This window comes from Zalophus californianus, chromosome 1, assembly GCF_009762305.2.
Source record: "Zalophus californianus isolate mZalCal1 chromosome 1, mZalCal1.pri.v2, whole genome shotgun sequence".
Lineage (NCBI taxonomy): Eukaryota > Metazoa > Chordata > Mammalia > Carnivora > Otariidae > Zalophus > Zalophus californianus.
In genome coordinates this window covers 123535562-123557822 of record NC_045595.1, presented here as the reverse complement: position 1 = coordinate 123557822, position 22261 = coordinate 123535562, and the positions used below count along the sequence as shown (strand labels likewise).

General features: G+C 41.4%; 1 protein-coding gene across 8 annotated transcripts in view; it reads left to right on the top strand.

The window, feature by feature from the left end:
• The window catches only part of TNIK (TRAF2 and NCK interacting kinase), a 380205-nt gene that overhangs the window by 41083 nt on the left and 316861 nt on the right, over positions 1-22261 (top strand). The window contains exon 1 of one of the 8 annotated variants that reach the window (XM_027583494.2): positions 3914-4009. The exons of the other annotated variants lie outside the window; for them this stretch is intronic. The gene's annotated coding sequence lies outside the window, so the exon portion shown is untranslated. Of the gene's footprint in view, positions 1-3913; positions 4010-22261 lie in introns of those variants that run through there. 8 annotated transcript variants of the gene reach the window in all.

Sequence of the window (22261 nt, the reverse complement as noted above, 5' to 3'; positions counted from 1 at the left end):
AAGACAATGGATTCAAAGAGAACCAACTCCCACAGGGCTTAATAGTCATCTAAAACAGAAAACTCCTTGCCTTGTCCTTTGTGTGTTCTTCTAGGGCCTAGAATGCCAGAGATAGTCATTGACGAGTCACTGGTAGGGATAAGCTTTGGTGTAATTGCTCAGTTGGCCTTTCCAGGAGTTACTTCTTTCTTGCCTGGCTTTAATGAACAGTTTTATATACAGATCTAGTCTCCAGTACTAGTGGGATTGATTTCTGGATCTAATTTAAAATAACCTGAAGTTTGGCAGCTTATCTAAATGAATATTCACAATAGGAATTCACGCTCAGGATTACATTGCTAATGTCCTGAAAATCTGTCTAGTAACTAATTATCCATTCATTTGCACTTGGAGAACCAGTACAAGAAGATGAGCAGTGAACTCCTATAATGATCAAAATTTGAAGCTAAACCTATTGCACCTCCATGAAATTACCAATGGTATTTGTTTTTTTTTAAACCCAGAAGACTTTAATTTATTTTATTATTTTTATTTATTTATTTTTTAAAAAGATTTTATTTATTTATTTATTTATTTATTTATTTATTTGAGAGAGAGAGAGAGAGAGAGAGAGAGAGAAACAGCATGAGAGAGGAGAGGGTCAGAGGGAGAAGCAGGCACCCCGCTAGCCGGGAGCCAGATGTGGGACTAGATTCTAGGACTCCAGGATCATGACCCAAGCCAAAGGCAGTCGCTTAACCAACTGAGCTACCTGGGCACCCCAAACCCAGAAGACTTTAAAACACATGCAGTAAATATGTAAATTTGATGATTGTTAGTGATCAAAGAAAACTCTTTTACTCTTTCTTTCTAATCACTTCCCCAACTTTGGTGACCCGCACTGCAATGAAAGCACTGTAAATAGCTAACTAGCACAGTTGACCAGTGCCTCTATCTCCCAGCATTTAGATTATGATGTCTCGTGGGAGTGGGTATCTACATGTGCACAAATCTGATCCACTGGGGCTCAGTCTGTCATCAGCCCTACGTTTGTGACAGAGACCATGCAAGGCTATCTGAGCGTAGGGTGGTAATGCCTGTCTTCAAACTCAGCTCTTCTCTTGAGAACTGGGGTCTGTTCAATCTGAACGGGTCTGATGACTGCTTTGTTGTATAAAGTATGGCAGAAGTGACTCTGTGCCAGTTTTCTGGGCAAAGGTTTTAAGAGCCTGCAGCCTTCATTTCCTGTGTATCAGAACACTTGCCCTGGGAGAAGCCAACTGCCATGTAGGAAGTCTGGCTACTCTGAGATGGCCATGCTGGGAGGAAGCTCAAGACACTTGGTTGGAGAGGTTGTGTGCAGAGAGGGATGCCAAACAGTGATCTCAGCAAGGTGCCAGACATGTGAGGAAAAACCTTCAGGTGATTCCAGCTTTAGATTGGAAGCAAGCTCCTAGAACCATGAATGATAGTAAAAAGATGTTATTTTGAGCCACTGAGTTTTGAAGTGGTTGGTTATCCAGCATCAGATAACCAGAGTAAGGAGATGTTTTATTCTTCACTGTCAGAGGAGATGCTTTGACAGTCCGGAAGTGTATATTTCTATAGCCAGATGCTGGGAACCTCTTTAGATTGATGTTGGGGTTCTTTTAAGATTCCTCACGGACCAAAGAACCCTGTATAAATTGCTGCTCTCATCAGGCTTCTGATTTCTCTCTATTTAACTTTGCCTTACTTGTTTGTTACAAAATTGTGAATATAAATTTCCATTCTCTGGCATGATATCCATGCAAAGCTAGTGTTGCACTGGCCAGAAGAAACACTGGGGCAGGTGGGAAGAACCCAGAGATTGGCAGAAAGGAGAGAGGAAAAATGATTAGCCATTAGGGGAAAAAGTGGTGCTTGTACTAAGAATGGAGAGAGAGAGAAAGCTCCAGAATTTTTGGTCTTGATTATGATTATTTAACATTTGGCGTCCTGAATGAGAATACAATTCAGAGTGACTAGGTGCACTGGGGTGTCTCTGAAAGCCATGAGGCATGTGTGGTGTGTAGGAGATGGTGGGATGAGGTTTGATCCCAGGCTTTGCCTGTCCATCAAGGTTATCTTCTCAACAGTACAGGTAATGGGGCTTAAGGTCTGTGTATTTTAAATAGCTCAGAGTTGAAGGCCATGCACATCTATAGGCTACAGATGGCCCTCTTATTTACTCAGTGGAAATGCCTATCAGTAGAAGGATGTTAGTGCCTTTCAGATTGAGTTTTTAACTTTTTCTTTTCATTAATGGGTGATGGTAGATTGAAGTTGTGTTATTTCTCCAGATGGAGAAAGTACTGGGCCCTTTGCTAGGCGCTGAGGACTCTAAGGCATGTTTCACCCCAGGCAAACTCACATTTCTTTTTCTTTTTTTTTAAGATTTTATTTATTTATTTGACAGAGAGAGACACAGCGAGAGAGGGAACACAAACAGGGGGAGTGGGAGAGGGAGAGAAGCAGGCTTCCGTGGAGCAGGAGCCCAGTGTGGGTCTCGATCCCAGAACCCTGGGACCATGACCTGAGCAGAAGGCAGATGCTTAAATGACTGAGCCACCCAGGCGTCCTACAATTCTTTTTCTCTTGATGCTTGTTTTTTTTTTTTTTTTAATCTTGTGTGTTTTCTAAATATCCCTTTTGGATTGTGGGTGCAAGGAGAAGTAAAAATCAAGGTGCTTACTGTTAATATTTATCTTTAGCATTTCAAATTCTGGTTTTCTCAGATTTTGCCCCAGAGTATGAGCACGGAAATAAAAGCATTAATTAAATGCACAAAATGAAAATGAAAATAACTATAAACCATGGTTTAATCCCTCTCAGGGGATACTAATATAAAAGTATATCAACATTTAGTGGTAAGCAAGTGGGGGAGAAACTGCCTGAGAGAGGCTTCTTACTCTCTTCTTCCATGAAATACAGTTTTGGGGGAGGAGTGCTGGTTGCTACTAATAATATTTCCTAACATCGGTACATAGATTTAATGCTTTCCCATATATTAGCCTTCATCAGTTTGCAGCTGAGGAAAGTGAAATTTAGAGATGGTTAACATACTGTTCTGTTGGCGTGGGGTTGCAGGGAGGTAAGGGGAAGTGGAAGATGCCTGTTATGTGTTGTACAAGCCCAAACCATTAACATTTCACGTCACCACCACGACCCACTGAGGCAGGTACTGGTCTCATTCTCATCTGACCATCAAAGGACCTGAGGCTCAGGGAGATTAAGTCACACAACCGAGGCAGCTAATGAGTGCCAGTACCTGGGTTTGATCCATGTCTGCCTGCTTTCTGGTGTCTTCCTAGCCCAAAGAGAAGAGAATGCCCATCTTCTGATGCCAAGGAAGGGTCCTTAGTGGCAGAATGAATCTGATGGCCACTACCCAAGCCTCCTTATTGTAAGGGCCTTCCCTGATGAGTCTTGGTCTCCACCCTTGCCTAAGCTTCCCTTCCTGGCTAAATGAGTCACTGTGGTCTTTTCCCTTCATCAAAGCTAAAGCTTTCCTCATTAAATAAGATGAGAAAGTTAAGGCTTCCATAAATAAATGATCCACTTTTGCAAAAACTTTCCAAATTGAATGGGAAAAAAAATTCCTCATGTAGTATTTTAGCTCCTTATGTAGACTTTTTCCTCCCTTCTATTTAATGAAGAAATAGAGTTTATACCAGGTACAGAACATAAACATAATGCGAGGGATATTATGTTTACTTTGCTCCTTTTTTTAGAAGAAGCTGCCACCGAGATGATTTTTATGGAAATTATATCTTGTTATGATTCCCATCATACTGTTATGATTTTCTCTTTTATCTTTAGCCTTTTATGGGCTTTGTTATATCGGAATGTGTGCTTCAGAGTAGGTGTGTCACTCACTGCGGGTTATGAAAGCTGACTCAGAACCGTAATTACTGAAGGCACTGGAGACAAGAAGCAGCCATGAGGCACCTGGACTCCTTCCTTTCTGGACTGTTGCTGATGCAGCGGATGCTCGGATGAGCCTGATGAGGTAGATGCGCACAGCTCACAGCTCTTCGATTCTCATGTGTTCCATAGTGGGATGTCCTGGTGTTTCCCTGTGCACACTCAGGGAAATCTAGCCTATAGCCAGAGCCTCAAAACACTTGTTAGATTCAAGTTAAAAACGTTAAACTCCTGAATGTTTCTGTTCCCCCGGAAAACGGAGGTGTAAGTTCTGTTGTCCCACTAAAGGGCATGCATGTACTGAGTGCCGATTTGCAGAGGGTAGGTGCTGCTTCATTGCCTGGCTTGCCCTCCCTGCCAATGCGGAACAGGGGAGGGGGAGTGTTTGCCCCCCAGACTATTCAAGGTGCTATGAAGCCAGTGAAAATTATTATTTCAGTAATGGTGGTCAGCTGTCCCCCAACCCGACTCCATTTAAAACGAGAGAAAATGGACCACAGCAACAAGGCAGTTTTCACTTCACAAGTAAAAGAGTTTCTAAATTTGGAACAGATAATTCTGGAAAGTTAATAGAATCTTAGCACTGTTGAAGGTCATCTAGATAGATGTTTGCATTCTTCTTATGACACCTGCCAAGATCCTCATCATTCCCTGTGCCTACCTTCCTCCCTTTCCACACTGACTGCTATGGGAGCCACTCTTGTTCTCTTCCACTTCTCTCTCCCACTTTCTTTAGCTTAACAGCTTTTTCTGCTGTTCTTTCTTCTGCTTTCTTTCCCCCCTCCTTTCACCCACTAAACAGCAGTGGAGACCACCCTCCCAGTCCCCATCCCCTCCTAACTCCTCCTGACCTTGCCTCTCCTGTCCATTACTGGAAGGGCTTCTTCCTGTGCTCTTCTACCTCTCCCCACTTCCACCCCTCAACCTAAGCATGGCTGGAAGGGCCTGCTACACTCCTCTTCTGCCTTCTTCCCCTTTTCCTTTGGCCTGAGTCTTATGGGATCTATTATGATCCTTGTCAGCAAATTACTAGGCTTGCTGTCTCAGGTGTTCAGTATTGACCCAGCGAACTGAAGAATATCACACTTCTGGGTGCTTCTGTTTGCCATCTGTAAAATGGGAACATGGTCTCTTTCTCCGGATGGTTAATCTAGGGGATCTTTTCTAGAGAGCCTTTGGACCATGCTTGCTCTTGGTATGTGGAGTGTCTGCTGCACACTGCAGAACTCTGGGTTCTTCTCCATCCCCGACTCTGTGTTGATCTGGCTCCAGAGCCCTGCCAGGCAGCTCCTGGAATGCACGCTGGTGTCAGATTTCTGTCATCTAGGAAGACAGGGTAAGGTTCTGTGATTAATGAATGTCTGGTGGCAGCAGGGACCACCAGTGAATCAATAGCAGGTAGACGCTGTGTTTTTTCTTCTAGCTCTTCTTTAGTCATGGATCATTGACTACCTAATTATTAGCTCGATTGCGTGTTTGTAATCCTGGTACTGTAGACCCAAATATACTTGTCAACCTATACTGTGGCATCAAACATAAATTATCACAGGGTTTAGGCCACATAGAGTTTTACTAACTCTGCCTTTTCTCCAGCCCTTTTGTTCTTACCTCTGTAGAGCTCTAGTTCCTCTGAGAAGTCAGACAAGCGATTTCTTTAGCTAGAGCTCGAGCTTTTCCTTAATTTCTCACTTGCCCTTGACCTGGTTTGGATTATCAGACACGAGCATGACCCTTTCTGTTAAACTATCTGACAACTGTGAATTTCCATTTTAAGTAGAATTTCCTAGTAGGATGTCATACCCTTATTTCTAGAGATTAAATTTGGTTAAAAAAATAGAATTTTGAGAGGCTCTGTAGAAATTGAAGGGGGAGGAAACATCATCTTCTGCACTGGTTATGCATCATGACCATCATAACCTGCTACGTGGAGTAGAATGGACTCAACTTCTCCATTTTTTTGAAGTTGTTGGAACTAAGTGGATTTATTTTCTTGACTGCTGTTTGCCTTGCATTATTATTGTTGCAATCTTGTGCCAAATCGGTATTAGGGAGTTCTTTGTGCATTTACTTATTTAGTCTTTTCAAGCTATACATTGGTAGGTTTAGGGTAGAAAAATTTTAAGTCCTTTCATGTCATCCATATAAGATGTCCAAGAGTCTTATTTAATTATTTCAGAGTTATTTTGTTTTCACAGAAGCATTATTGGAGTAGAAAATCAATAACTTACTGTCTGCTACTTGAGTAGTTAAAGTACTGGTTAATTTGACAAAGGACTAGCCGCGTGATTGTTTCCTTTTTTTTCTTTTTTAAGTAGGCTCCACACCCAACATGGAGCGCAGTGTGGGGCTTGAACTCATGACCCTGAGATCAAGACCTGAGCTGAGATCAAGAGTTGGATGCTTAACCCACTGAGCCACCCATTTGTCCCTGTTTCTGTTTTTTTTTTTTTTTTTTTTTTTTAATTTTCTGGGGCGCCTGGGCGGCTCAGTCGGTTAAGCCTCTGCCTTTGGCTCAGCTTATGATCCCAGGGTCCTGGGATCGAGCCCCGCATTGGGCTCCCTGCTCAGCGGAGAGCCTGCTTCTCCCTCTGCCTGCCGCTCCCCCTGCTTGTGCTCTCTCTTGCAAATAAATAAATACAATCTTTAAAAAAAAAGATTTTTTTCATTTTTTTATTTTTAAGAATTCTCCACTCCCAACGTGGGGCTTGAACTCAGGAGCCCCCAGGATCAAGAGTCGCGCGCTCTAAGGACCCAGCCCGCCAGGCATCTCTGCATGATTGTTTCTATACTGTGACATCACTTTCACAAATCAACTAAATTTAATGAGGGCTACTGATTTATTTACAAAGCTAAAGAGAACGTTTCATTGCATATCTAAAGCATTCCACCTACCAATTTTTCTTGTGATTTATTTTTAAATTTAATTTATTTTAAGTTTTCCCTTCGGGGTTGGACTGCCTGCATTCAAATCCCACTCTTATGAATGTGTGACCTTTAACACAGTGCTTCCCCCTTGCTCTACCTCCATTTCCTCACCTATAAAATGGAATAATAGCTGCACCCACCTTCTACCACCTGTGTGGGCTTATAAAGTCGGCTTTTTTGGTTTTCAAGTCACACTGTCCTGAGGACCATTATCTCTGCTTAACTATGTACAAAGAGGCTGCTATATTTTGAATTTATAATTATTGAGTTAAATGTTTGAATTGACTCAATGTGTTACCGGCTTGGCATAGAGGAAATACTATCTAGAGAGAGAGAGAAAAAAAAAAAAAACCACCAGCCTGGCAACCAAAAGTTCTGGTTTCTTCCCCAAGTTCTGTCAATTATGGGCTTGGAAAAATCACTTAACTACTCTGAGCCTTAGACTCCCTGCCTGTGAAAATGGAGAAAATAATATTTTCCTTGCCAAGCTTACAGGACTCTTAAGAGATTTAATTAGCATAATCAATGAGTGAATATATATGAACTTAAAAAAAATTAAACTGTGCACTCTGCGAAGTAGGTTTGACTGAAAGCTGGCAGGGATTCTAGATTCCTCAGATTTTCTTTACATCAGTTTTTTTTTTAAACTCAAGGCACAACTATTTTTAGTAACAGTCAAACATTTGTCAGATCAGATTGCTCATGATTTCTTAACGAATGTGTTATGAAAATTCATTAAATTAATTAACTGATGAAAATTAGCTGCAGTGATGGGAAAAAAGTTGGCAAGTTTTAATTTTAATTCTTTTTACTTATTGCATACCGTGGTTCTCAGTCAGGAGTAGAGGCTTTTGGAGATGTGGGGTGCCGGGGCTGGCAATTTTGGTGGTCACGATGAGTGGGAACTCATAATGGCGTTCGGTGGGCCGGGGCCAGGGTTGCTAAACCCCCAGCGATGAGCAGAGCAGCCTAGCTTGACAAAGACTTACCCCTCAGAACTCCAGTAGTCCCCCCAGGAAGAACAACTTGGTACCCCATTTCTATTCATGGACATAGGTCCTACGACAGGTACATAGCCAGTATTACTTGTATAGAAACCGACTGGCTGTATTTCATGTTTTGATAAATTGGAAATGCTTCTCCCCACTTCTCTTATCTACACTGATTTCATTTTCAAGGCTGTAGCCCCGTCCTGTGACCTTTTGCCTTTGATTCTCTGTAGATGTGTGCGACACAGAAAGTCAGGTGTAGGTCAACAGTTGTTGCTGTGAAAAACCAGCACAAGTAATTTTTTTTTAAAGGAATCAACATTCTTTTCTCTTTGTTCACTTTGAATATTTCTTTTCTTTTTAGTTATTTTTGAGTAGGTAATACATGCACATGGTCCAAAAATTAAAACAACATAAAAGGTAGACTTGAAAAAGTCTCACTTCTGTGCTTGTCCTAACCTATTCATTTCCCTCTGCCTCCTGTAAGTAGCCATTTTTATGAATTTCTTATTGTTTATTTATGTCGGAAATGGAGGTATGGAGTAATTCCCTCCCTTTCGTAATGCAGAGCTCTTGCTTATATGGTTGGTATCTCGTGTGGTCATCTATGACCAGCAGATCCTTACACTCCTGCCCTGTGTATGAACTGCCTGGTCACTGTATATTTAGCTACAGCAGGTATTCTGCTCTTCCATCTGCTTGGAGTCATTTCTTCTGGAGCCTCTGATCACTCCAAGTGGAATGCCTGTGCCCTCAGCCTGACCCCGGGCTTCCCTTTCACCGCCATCTTTTGCCCCTCTGTGTTGGATCTTTCCTGGATCCCATGTCCTCTCTTTCTTAGTTTACTCCCTTATTGTCAAGCAGCACATCTTTCAGTTACTTTCAGAGAAAGGGTGGATAATTTTTAGACACTGCCTGTCTGACCATGTCATTATCATGTTGTCATGATTTTTTGTTTGAATGGCTTTCTTTGGTAAGGAATTCTAGGTTGGAAATTACACTTTGTTTGTAGAGGAGTGATCATATTGGACATGTATAATGTGTGAATTTATTTCCTCCAAAAAGGAGAAACATTAATAGATTTGAACTGGATATGTTTCTAAGTGGTTCTGCCTACTATGGAACCAAAAGGACTAATAAACAATATAGAACAAAATTCTGAATTTTGGAAAGTTAAGCTTTGATTCTGGTACCTAGTCTCTTTTTCCAGGAATTAAGAGTGTTTTTGAAGATGAAAGAATGATATCTTTTAATTAGCTAAGTGTTGCTATAAGGATGATATTGTAGACATTGTTCACTGTATTCTTGTCAGTCAATGTATAAAAGAAGAAATATTTATACTTCAGAAACAGCAGTCCCAGCATTTTCTCTTACTCCTGGAAACTACGAGTTGTTATGCTGTGGGTCCTGCTTTTCTCTTTGCGTTCACTGCTAGGTGATTCACAGCCAAGTTTGACACCCACTACTGGCATCAAGAAAAAGGGCCTGTTAGCATGTCCATTCATTTCCGTTGGGCGCCAAATATATATTTCCCTACTCTTTAGTTTTCCTTAGACTAATTGCTTCACTTTTTTTTCTTAATTTTGTTCTGCATGTGTCTTTGACCACCTCCACAGATCCTTTTAAAATGAGGTGGGGCAGGAATAATGGAATACACAGGCTCCGAATGTCTTACCCGAAAACAGCCTCACGTGGACTTTCTAAAGACAGCGTTATTTTCCATTCAATTTTTTAAATCTTTTGTGCTGCCATATTTGTGGTAACAATGGTACCAGTTATCTCTAGTCATTATCACAAGAATGCTCAACCACCGACCATTCAAAAGTAAGCATAAGTGGAAACCTATAGAAATACGTCGTCATTAGCGTCTCTTGTTTGAAGGGTTTAACACCCCACTTAGTTTGTGAATTTTCCTGTTAATTGAGGAGTAACTGCTGACTTATATTTTGTAGGTCCCTAAGAAACAGGGATCACTTTGCCTGATTCCAGAAATAAATAACAATAGCAGTAGCAACAATGACAATAATAGCTAACGTTTATTGAGCTTTCATTTTGTGTGAGACACTGGGCTATGTTTAAATACATTATTTAATTCTTCCAACAGCCCTATGAGGTTGACATGAAATTGCTTCTTTGTTCTTTTATGCCAATTCCCTGTGAAACTCCCACATTTAGATTCATCTGACCATCTGCTTCTCACTGGGTCTCTGCACCGCTGAGCCCTACTGGTGAGAAACAATTCCATGGTGTTCATTGGCGCTCCTGGACATTCCATACGATGGCTGCTCCCACCTCCTGCTCCCAGATGCCTTGCTCTGAGCCATACCCAGAGACCATTCTAAGACTTCACTGCTCTGCTCACCTCCTGCCTCCATTCTCAGTATGACCTACCTCCGAAGTTGACAGAACTTTGAATCCTCTCTTCCTTCAGTTTTCTGCCCTTAGACCCATGGACATGTTTCCCTCTGAACTCACCCTCTCCTCTTTCCCCATTTGTGTGCCTCAGAATCACATGGGAACTTTAAAACATTATTAGCCTGCTCCCTGTCCTTGAAGATGATAGGTCAGCAGGTGTGGTCCAAATGTGTGGTGGTTGTAAAATCTTCTCAAGAGATTCTGATGTGCTCCCCGGGTGAGAATCACCAGGTTGAGCTCCAGAAGATAAGCTGCCTCTTACTCAAGAGTGATCTCTCACTAGGCTCTGGTTCTTAGCCCCTCTTTCTTTTCTTCCAGGGCTAGACCTGCTCCACCATTATTCCCCTTTGTCCTGAATTTTCACTGGTCTCCTTTTCTGCGTGTCCTTCACCGTAGCTTCAAACACAGATTTGAATTCTTCTGTTGATCTGTGTGATCACTGGCCTATGTTCTGCCATTCTTAGACAGGCCCCTGAAAGAATTGTTCGGAGTTTTTACCCTATGTGAATCTGACATTGGTTCTGCCTGAATCACTCTGGTAAAGATCATCATTGCTCACTAGAAGCCTAATCCAAAGGGTGCTTTTGGGCTCTGTCTCATTTCATTTGGCTTCTTTGGAGCATGTGATGCTCAGGAGACTCTCCTGTCACCTTTTGTGACACCATCTACCCCTCGTTGTCCTGATCAATCTCTTCCTCATTTTGAGTGTTTCTAGAAAGTATTTTTTCAACAACATTAAGAATAAAATAGAATTTTATTTTATTTACAAAATGGAGTATTAGGAGAATATAGATGGGGAAGAAATGTCTTTCTGGCAGAGATCTGGATCTAGCATTTTCTATGAGGAAAATGAGGACTTCAGGAGAAGAATTTGGTGTGATATCTTCAAACCGCTGTATATTTCTAAATATGAAATTCAGAAAACTCATAATTTTAGGTCTTTGGCTTAGTCCTAGAATGGAAGGAGAATTATGGGTCCAGAGTATGGTTTCTACCAATTCAAGAAAGTCTGTCAATCCCTAGATCCATTTTTGAGTCTGGTAAATTTACTGGAAGCTAGGTCAGATCTTGGGCATCCTTGTGTACATATTCCTGGAAGAGCCTTACTATTTATGTGTCCTGGGACACTGACAATGGACCTGTTTCCCAGAACCTGGCTGGACAATTATGTGCAGCCCAGAGCAGGACAACCCATCAATGAGCATTCTTCATTTCCTTCTGCTTTGATTTTTTTCCATCCCATCTTACTTCAACCTCCTACTTTCTGCAAAAGTAGAGCATACTTAGTAGTGGAAACCTGGAAAACACTGAAAGGGAATGGAGAGGAAAGTAAAGTTTATTACCACTCATTATTCCATCGTTCAGATATAGACACCACCAAACACATTAGTATATTTCCTTCTAGTCTTATTTATGCAGACACTCATATATATGTTTCTATTAATTAAATTGGATAAAACTGTATATAGTGTTGTTTATTCTGTACTTTTTGGCAGTAATCTTTATTATGTCATGAAAAATTCTTATCAACATGATTTTTTTAATGGTTGCTTAGTATTCCAGCATTGAGATGTTCATAATTTATTTAACTAATCCCCTGTTGTTGAACATTTAGGCCATTTCCAATTTGTGCTGTTACAAATAATGCTACATTTAATAACCTTGAACATAATTGCTCATGCATTGCTGATTATTTCTTTAGGACATAGATTTCTAGATGCTGAATGTTGCTGGATTTCAGGGTGAGACCAGGACTCTTGTGATTGATTGGCCTCCAGCTAAACTGGCCTCCAAGAGGGAGGGAGACTCAGGGGCCCAGGGAATTTGCGTGCTGCTGTTCACATCTGCTTGAGATCTTCTAGACTGCATGCTGGGTTTCAGAAGGAGGCTTTAAAGAATTTCTTCAGGATTCCATAAATGGCAAGCACCACCACAAGTGAAATTGAACACATAGGCTTCAGAATAAATCCCTGTTTGCTAGAGATTGGTTCTGAAATCACTCTGTTCTCCTCGTGCTTTGGATGAGTTCTAAATTATTTCAGAGAACGGCAGTGGAGCACCTATGATTTGCCAGGCACGGTGCTTACCTCCAGGGCTGCAGAAGTAAATAAGCCCTCCACAGGCTTACTTGCAGCACAGGAGACAGATAGGGAAAAAGGCTTATTGTGGGTGAAAATTGCCCTGAGGGAACAGGAAAGAGTCTCCCTTTCTTCAGGCTAAGGGCTGCGCTGGTGATATCTGAATGGAATCTTGAAGAACAACAACTATTTATTTTTTCAGAGGGGGGATGGTGTTCCGGGGGAGGGAATGGCATACGCCACAGCACAGAGTTGTGATGGTGACTTGACAAGTCCAGGAACCCGGGAATACATTCCCATAGGTGGCATCTAGGCGGAACTTCCCAACCTCAGTGCCACACAAGGTAACAGGTCTGTGTAGGCAGTGACTCTGTCCTAAGGCCGGAGCCCCTTGGCCCTGGGCCGGTTCATCCTTTACCTCAGTGTGCCATCTGAGAAAGTTAGGTAGTATTGGTTTGGGCACAGGACCAAAGGATCTTGGCCCATAAGGTGGAAGGTTGGGCTGGGTGCAGATTGTGAAGGGCTGATCTGTGGGCCTTGCAAGGAGGAGTCTGGATTCCTTTGTCAGCTGCTCAGGGACAGTCCTTCCATGACAGACCACTGTGGAAGGATTGGGTCCTCAAGTTGCTTCCAGACTCATGCGGCTGGCTTCCTATTCTGTGATCCTAACAAGTCCACATTGTGCGTTCTTTCCCCCTAAATAACAATTTGATGCTATTAGCTCCGCACACTGACCTGTTTCACACCTCTTTGAGGAAAATATTGCAATGTTGGAATTACACAGTGGAAACTTGCAGTCGTGAAGTCTGTTTTGAGCTGGCACAAGGTGACAGTCTAAGGAGGAATGATTTGAAAAGTGCTAATAGTAAAACATCAGTTATTTTGCTGTCTCCAGAAGTTCTGTGCTATTTACTGTGACTGGTGTGAAAAGAATCAGTAAATGGGAAAATTGTGTTTTGGCCAACATAAATTAAGCCTCCACATATCGCCACTGTATTTTCTTTTTCCAGCATCTCCTATTCTACCTGTATCACTTCGTCTCTAAGATCTAAGAATTCTGCAGCAGCAAGGTTAAGAAAAAAGATAAAAATGTTAGGATCCCTAAAGGGGTGTTAGGTCACACTTTGCTTTACTATTTTTGTGTTTTGTAAATGTTGTAAATCTCGACCACAGAACCAAGTAGAAAAGAAAAAGTGTTTATGTTGTGTTATAGGAATAGTTTCGTTGATAAGCTATGTACTAATGTCTGTGTGTATGGATTGTCTGAATGCATTTGAATTTTAGGAAAGCGTGCAAGCCTTTGTAGATGTATTTCCTTTGAGATATAAGTATATTACAGTGATATCTCTGTTTCAAATGTAAATACAATTTTTAAAAAATTTTATTTATTTATTTGACAGAGAGAGAGAGAGAGAGCACAAATAGGGGGAGCTGCAGGCAGAGGCAGAGGGAGGAGCAGGCTCCCCACCAAGCAGGGAGCCCGATTCGGGGCTCGATCCCAGGACCCTGGAACCAGGACCCAAGCCGAAGGCAGCTGCCCAACCAACTGAGCCACTCAGGCACCCTAAATACAATTTTTTAATATATTGTCACTTTGCAAGTCCATTTGTCATTGCAAGGAGGAATTAAATTTTTTTTTTCACTTTTTTTTAAACTGAAATATAGTCAATACAAGGAGGAGTTTTGTCTTATTTTCTCTTTGTTCTTAACTATTGCACTTCAAGAGTAGGGGGACATGGAGTTCACATGAGGGGATGAGCAGTCAGCATATTTTCATGCCAGTTACCATGGGGTATTTAGAGTCCTTGCTTCCTGAAGCCTACTCCACATTTTTCTGAGCAATGGTATATAACATGAGTCAAAGACACTCAGAAATATCATATTAAAATTCAGAGACATTTCTGTATGGGCCAACTTCTTAACCCCCTCTACATACTAACAGAAAGGTAAGAAATGTACTCTTTGGTCTGTCACCTCTCTCTGCCCATCAATCCAGCCATGACTAATAAAAGAGGAGTGCAGCAGACCATGGAAAACAAGGCAGGCATTCAGTAGGAAAATCGCAGACAGATGCCCTTAGCACTCTTGTATCGAAGGCTTTAGAGACCAACACGTCAGACCTGCAGTGATTTGTGAGGGTGTGAATAGAGTTTCCAAATGTCACATTTCAGAGGTTCTCAAATGAAGTTTTTGTTCCTTAATCTCTCTCTTGCCACCCCTCGCCCACTTTCTGGTCATCATATGATATCACATCATATGATATCCACATATTCCTGGCAGTTCAGACTCTTGGTGGGAAGTAAATTTTCCTTAATTTTTACAAACACACTTGCTGGAAAATAAGTCTGAAAAAACAGCCTATGCTTAATGGGTTGCTATTTCTTTAAGTCTTCAATATTGGTCCTTTTTATATTCTACCTTTGATAGTTTCATCATTAGAATTGCCATCCACAAAAATAATGGACTGAGTCTAAAAGAAAAATGTTTTAAAAATGGCCTTCTGTAAGTGAAAGGAGTCAACCAGTAATGGCCAGGGAGTGGGGACACCTTGATTCTATTAAATCCACTTCTCTTCTTGCTACTGGCTGTCTTTAACAGCTAGAAAATTTCCATTCTTACAAGATGGTACCTGCCCATATACGAATAATTGGCATGTAATTCTTTATAAGGTAGATGAGGAGTTGCCACTGGCACTGAGGGTCGACCTTTGGCTGAATAGGTTGGTTTAGCATCATAAGTCATTTGTAAGCTTTTATCTTTTTGTCTTCTGGGAATCAGTATAAGAGCTGGTGAACCCAGTTCCTCACAAGGTTAAACAGAGTTACCATATGACTGAGCGAGTCCGTTCCTAGGTATTACATGCTCAAGAGAAATGAAAACATATGTCCATTAGGAAAATTGTGCAGGAATGATCCTAGCGGCACCATCCATAGCAGTCAAAAGGTGGCAACAACCCACATGTCCATGAGCTGGTGAGTGGATAAAGAAAATTTTGTATCTCCATACAATGGAATATTATTCCACCATAAAAAGGAATGAAATACTGATACGTGCTACTTCATGGATGAAGCTTGAAAACATTATGTTAAGTCAAAGATGTCTGTCACAAAAGGTCACATATTAGATGATTTCATTCATATGAAATGTCCAGCACAGGAAAATCTGCAGGGGCAGAAAGTAGATTAGTGGTTGCTTAGAGCCGAGGGTGGGGAGCAGGAGGGGATGGTTGTGGTAGCCAAAGGGTATAGGGTTTCTTTTTGAGGTGATAAAAATATTCTAAAATTGACTGTGGTGATGGTCGCACATGTCTGTGAATATGCTACAAAGCACTGAATTGTACACTTTAAGTGGTGATTTATGATTTGTGAATTATATCTCAGTCAAGCTGTTTTGTTTTTGTTTTTTAAAAAGCAAGAAATGATAAACATGAGAAACGTAATGTTCAAGGTAGCAGTTACCCTGGGAAGTGGGAGGGAGGGTTTACCAGGGAAGGGCGTGGGGCATCCGGATGATTTCAGAGAGAGTGGTAATGTTCTGTTTTCTAAGCTGGGTGGTGAGTACACGGACGTTCACTGTGTTTAATGTATTATAATTTTTATATAAACAGCACACATATATCATAAACACTCTTGGTATCTGTGATGTATTTCATGAATTAAAAAAAAAAAAATCTCTGATCCAAAAAGAAAAAGCTGGTGACATCATAGAATGTCAGTATATAATTTTTAAAAATCAAACGTCATTCCATGGATACTTATTACTTTGTCTCATTATCATCATTACCGTCACCATTTGCCAATATTTCTTGAGTGCCTGTGTACATCTCCAGTGCCCTGTGCAGTGTAATGGAGCATGTAACATGGTATCTGTGTTTGGAGAAGGATATTAGTAATAGCTGTAATAATTGCGATCATTCATTAGAGGCCTGCTAAATGCCAAGCACTGTTGGAGGAGCTTCATGTGCAATCTTTTTTTTTTCTTCATTTTTTAAATTATTATGTTAATCACCATACATTACATCATTAGTTTTTGATGTAGTGTTCCATGATTCATTGTTTGTGCATAACACCCAGTGCTCCACGCAGAATGTGCCCTCTTTAATACCCATCGCCAGGCTAACCCATCCCCCCCCCTCCCCTCTAGAACCCTCAGTTTGTTTTTCCCAGAGTCCATCGTCCCTCATGGTTCGTCTCCCCCTCCGACTTACTCCCCTTCATTCTTCCCCTCCTATGTGCAATCTTTTTAAATCTAATTCCTATAATGGCCCTGTGATAATGTGTATGATAAGTCCTATTTTACTGATGACAAAACTAAGGCTTGGGGAGATTAAGTGTTCAGGGTCACAGAGCTAGTTAGTAAGGGATAGATTTGGAATTTCAACCCAGGGGAATACTGGAGTCGATGTTCTTCACGACTATGCCATGTTAGCATTTACTTTACCAGTGTTTTGTGAACTTCTAAAACCCATGCCCCCTTTGGTAAACTTCATAAAAATATATCATCTCTCTTCAATTGAGAATCACTAAATTTTTCCTTTTCTATCTGCTAAGATCACTTTGTTAAGCCTTCTATTCTTTAGTTTATAATGGATGGAGTGTTTGGATTTCCAGATCTAGAATTATACTGAATGTGCATTTTCAAATGACATATTTCCTCTGGAGTTTAGACATGTTCTCCCCTCAAGACACAACCTTGAGAATCTTGAGTGCCAGGCTATTTTGCCAGTCTGATAGTCCATCTTCACAAACAGTGTTTGATCAATGCTACATGAGCAGAATAGCAGGTAGCCTTCACTGGAGTATAAATAATGGAATTGTAGAATAGAAGGGGACTAGAGACCATCCAGTTTAAGAGTGTCATTTTTCAGAGAAGAGGGGCCTGAAATTAAGAGTAACAAAGAAGACATGAAACTCTGATTGCTGATGACCTCTAAAAGTCATGAACTTTGTGAACTTATGAGTCATCTTGTGAACCAAGGAAGAGAATGTTATGAGGTTTGTTCACCCATCTGTTCATTAATTATGCTCTGATCTCCAGCTCCATGCTGGGCAGTGTACCAGTGTCTTAAGGGCTTTGATTAGAAACGTGCAAGATGCAGTCTGCCTTTGCAGAAGTCATGGTCTGTTGGAGGATATAGGTGAAGAGGCCCAAATTAGAGTGTGATAATGCTGTAATAGTACACAGGTGGGACCTCAGAAGATGGACATCTGTTTCAACCTTGCGGGGGGGGGGTAGGTGTCAGAGAAAGAGATTTCAAGTAGTCAATACTTGAGCTGAATCCCAAAAGTTACACTGAGTTGAGGGAAATGTGGTACATTGTGGAAAATGCTCATCATTTGGCGGGAGATGCGAGAAGATGATGCTGAGAAAATAGTCCTGGGACATGTCACCTAGGGCCTCTCACTTCCTGTGTACCCATAAGTAAAGGGAATTCATTGGCTCATTCAAACCAGGGGAAGGGTAACATGATCAAATATACTGTAGAGATTGCTCAGGTAGCAGTATGCAAGGATGCATTGGAGAGGGAAGGACAAAGTCAGATGGAAGGATGGTTTTTCTCAGTTGGGAAGTATCAAACAGTCCCTGTGTGGCACATGTAATCGACTGTAACATGCTATTTTATTTCACATACTAAAAGAAGGACACCAATATCTTAATTTTCAGAAGGATCTCAATTCCAGAGATGTTAACATGTGAAAAAAAGTATCTTAGAATCGATGAAATGCATTTGTAAGCACTTAATATATATTTGTCAAAGAATGAACGCATGGATCTTTCCTGCCCGTTTCCTGTGTCGACTTGGAAGAGAATAAATACCTGAGAAATGAACATTACACTCGATGTCTAAGTTGTGCAGCTTCCTTTACTTGACACATTGAGATTACGAAAGAAAGAAACAACTGTTGGTTTTCCTTGAACACTTGTCCTTTTGTGAGTGTAACGATAGAAGTTTTGGGAAAAAAGATTTCAGAAGTGGCTGGATGAGGAAGCTGCTCTATGGGGGTGACATTATTCTATTGCGATTTAGGCGGAATACTGAAAGCTGCGTTTGCGGACCTCCTCCTGACCCCCTGTAACTCAAGAGGTGGGGTTTGAAAAGCAGCGGTCAGGTCAGGGCATGATTGCAAAGAAGTAGACTGGGATAATTTACAAGTCCGCCTTCAGGGGCACCCCTGGAGGGAAATTGCTGTTTGCCTGCTTAGCTTAGGGGTTTGCTGATTGCTCTCTCCCGCAGCAGCTGGGTATTTCCCGATCCTCTGGTCTGTCTTGTCTGCTCTTCCCCCACATTTGCTCAGTGGGATTCCAGCCAGGAATGTCTAAGAGACAAGGGCAGCTGGGTCTGCACTGACCTCGAGATTGCATTTTTGCTTCTGTGGCTGTTTTGCTTCAGTTCGCACCATTTGGGGGCACTTCTACGAGGCAGAATGTGGTAAGCTCTGCCAAACTTAGACACATTCTTCACATTCTCCATGTGTTTGTACTTGTGCAATGGAGAGGGAGCACTGAGCGAGGAGAGAGGGTTGAAAGGGCCGTCTGCCCTCAGATAGACTGATAAAGGGGCCCTCTTACCATGGTTCTTAGAAATGTGACTTATATGGGCATGCCACATTGTGTCGAAGGGAGAGGGCCATTGTTTTTATTGGACAGACAGAAGCAGACTAGGATGGTTATTTTTGTGCCTAGTAAAATGGTTGAAAATTCCCTTTCTTAGGAGACAAGAGAATGCATTTGAAAGATCCTTGTGTATGATAATTATATATATATTTAACAACAAGTTAGAATCAAGACTGATGGTCTTTGGACAGATCAAGGATGTGCTGTTTTCATATGTTGAATTACTGCACATTGGTTATGTCACTGTGCCTTTCTCTGAGGTGGACTCTTGTTAGCTTTGGGGGGATTTCTGTCATTGACTTTGGTCATGCTCATCGAACCCCTCCTTTCCTTTCTCATAGCCACCAGTCTGGCTACTGTGAAAATTTTGGGAACCGTGAACATTAGAACTTGCTTGAAACCCAGCTCTCCATCAGTCCCTTCAGGTAGCCTCTGCTCTACCCTGCCCTAAACTTTCCTGCCCAATTTTTAGTCCTTCTGCTGGGTGATCCCTACCAATGTGTATTTGTCTAAATTCTGCCTTTCAACATCTGGACTCAAACTTAGGCCCCTAAACAAAATATACCTTCCCTCTTACCTATTAGAAATAATGTCTCCCTTCTCTGAACTGCTGAAGCTTCCTTGTCCTTGTTTGGGTGCTTCTAATTATTTTTTAACTGTGTCACAGATACAGGCATTAGTTTTTCCTAAAACCAAATGTTCTGCCTGAAAGCTACCTGGGGCAGATCTTTTTTTTTTTTTTTTTTTAATGAGAAAAATGAGACTATGTTACATGTCAACTCCAAAGCCCCAACCAATTTCTTAGCAAGTAGTTAAAACACAGCAAAAATACCAATGAGTAAGCTCTTTTGTTAGGCTGTGAAATGCTAACACCTTAGCTTCCTGATCAGGAAGGATGCTGCAGCTAGCAGCCTCCCGACCACACCCTCTTTGTTGGCTGAATTTGGCACTTTGCAAAATCATGCACACATCATTCTGCTGTTACACCAACTGAGTTTTAAGTGTAACTTGAAACTTTTCTCTCACATTGTGTTTTGTTTAAATTTAGTTGTTCTGAGCTTGGGGGTCAAGTATACATTTTTTCTATGTACACATTGACCAGATATTGTTGTTGTTGTTGTTGTTTTTAAGATTTTTATTTATTTATTTGACAGAGAGAGAGAGAGAGACAGCTAGAGAGGGAACACAAGCAGGGGAAGCAGGAGAGGGAGAAGCAGGCTCCCTGCTGAGCAGGGAGCCTGATTTGGGGCTCGATCCCAGGACTCCGGGATCATGACCGGAGCCAAAGGCAGACGCTTAACAACTGAGCCACCCAGGCGCCCCTGACCAGATATTGTTTTACTGAGAGTTGGGTACAGTCTTTGCAGCTTTAGGATTGAAAACCAAGAGGCATTCTGGGAAGCCGTGAAGGGGCAGGTATTCTTGCTTCGCGGTTTTTTTCCCTCTAAGCATACTCCCTAAGCTCATCAAAGGCAGGACCCACACCTGATTGATTTTTGTGCTCTCTGTAAGACCCTGGTACAGTTGCCTAAGATTTTTTCGAATGAGTTAATTGATTTTGTGAGGACTTGAAAGGAGGTTTTGAGCTGTTACTTTGTTAGAATTTTAGTCAGTCTTCAGCAATTCTAGAGTATTGGGAACTTCTAGATCTTGAAGTTTCTCTCTGTCATGTAGCAGGCTTATCCTGGTATCTATGATAGGTTTGTCAAAGTCTTGTCCCCCCACACCTTATGGCCTTATATACATTATATATGACTGTATATAATGAATATTAATTAATATAAATACTAAGAAATTTTGTCCTACAAGTATCTTGGGACAGAAAATAGAAGTAGTTATTTCTAAAAACCAAAGGTGCTTGCCATCAAATTGACTGATTATGATTATTGTTAATACACAAATGTCCCTTCCCCTAATACATGCAGAGATGATAGGAAATAGATAAAAATAGTTTGTCCTCAGGACTTAGAATCTAGGTGAGTAGTAAGTTATCCCAGCCAAGGTGGTCTGTGCAGGGTGGGTCCTAAAGACGGTGGATGCATTCCATGTAAAGATGTGGATTAGGAGAGGCACCTGGGTGGCTCAGTTGGTTAGGCATCTGCTTGGTTAGGCATCTGACTCAGTTGGTTAGGCACCTGGGTTGCTCAGTTGGTTAGGCATCTGACTCATTTTGGCTCAGGTCATTATCTCAGGGTCATGGGATTCAGCCTCTCATCAGGCTCGGCACTCAGCTCAAGTCTGCTTAGGTTTCTCTCTCTCTCTCTCTCTCCCTCTGCTCCTCCCCCTGCTTGCATGCTTGCACTCTCTCTCTCAAATTAAACAAACAAACAAACAAACAAACAAATAAATAAGTAAATAAAATCTTTAAAATAAAAGATGTGGATTAGGAGTAGGAGGGCTCCCTGACCTTTCTCAGGTGACTCAGGTGAGTTATATAACTCAGAGTTGGTTCTTCCCTTGTGAAATGGAGGTGAATATGCCACCATTTTAGCTCATGTTGAAGGATTATTGAAGGGTCAACTGAGGGTCTGGATATAGGGTCCTTTCAGATGATCAAATGTTTGGATTCCTTCCCTAAAAAAAATGCACATGCACAAAACATGGAATCTAGTTTCAGGAGATTCACAGACCTTGTATCCCTCATGGGCACAGGTTAAGAATTATTTGATAGAATATAGTGTAGGGGAGGAAAAAAACACTTTTTTCTTTTTTCTTTGGTTCATTGGTTGGGGCCTTGCAGATTAGACTGATAAAAGAAAGATTAACAATAGAAACACAGGGTTTTTTTTTAACACATACCTTGTGCATACAAACAAGAGAACTCAGTGATGAGAACTCAAAGAGGTGGTTAGAACTTGGACTTACATAGCATCGCTTACCAGAAAAGCAATAAACTTGTAGAAAATTGAGAAGACAAAGGAAAAGTGTTTAAAGCTTCCAGGAGCACAAACTGTGGGAAGGTGGACATATAGAGGAAGATAATGAAAGATAAGGGCTTATTGGTAAGATTTGCTGTGTAGATTCCTTTGGTGTGTCTCTAGGCTGTAAGAGTTTAGAGCTGTCTCTGGGGGTTGATAAGAATTGTTCTGCCCTTCCTGGTAGAGAGGGAGAGGGCAGAGTTTGTGTGTCTGTGTGTCTGCTTCCTTTCATTTGTCTTCAGTTCAAAATAATCCATATGTCAAAGTGGCATATTTTGGGGTGGAATATTCTAAACCCCTTCAATAGCCGCAAGCCAGCACACTCATTTCATGGAGGGCAGGTGTTAGATTAACATGCATCCCTTTGGCTAATCAGGTTGATGGTCTTGGACTTTCA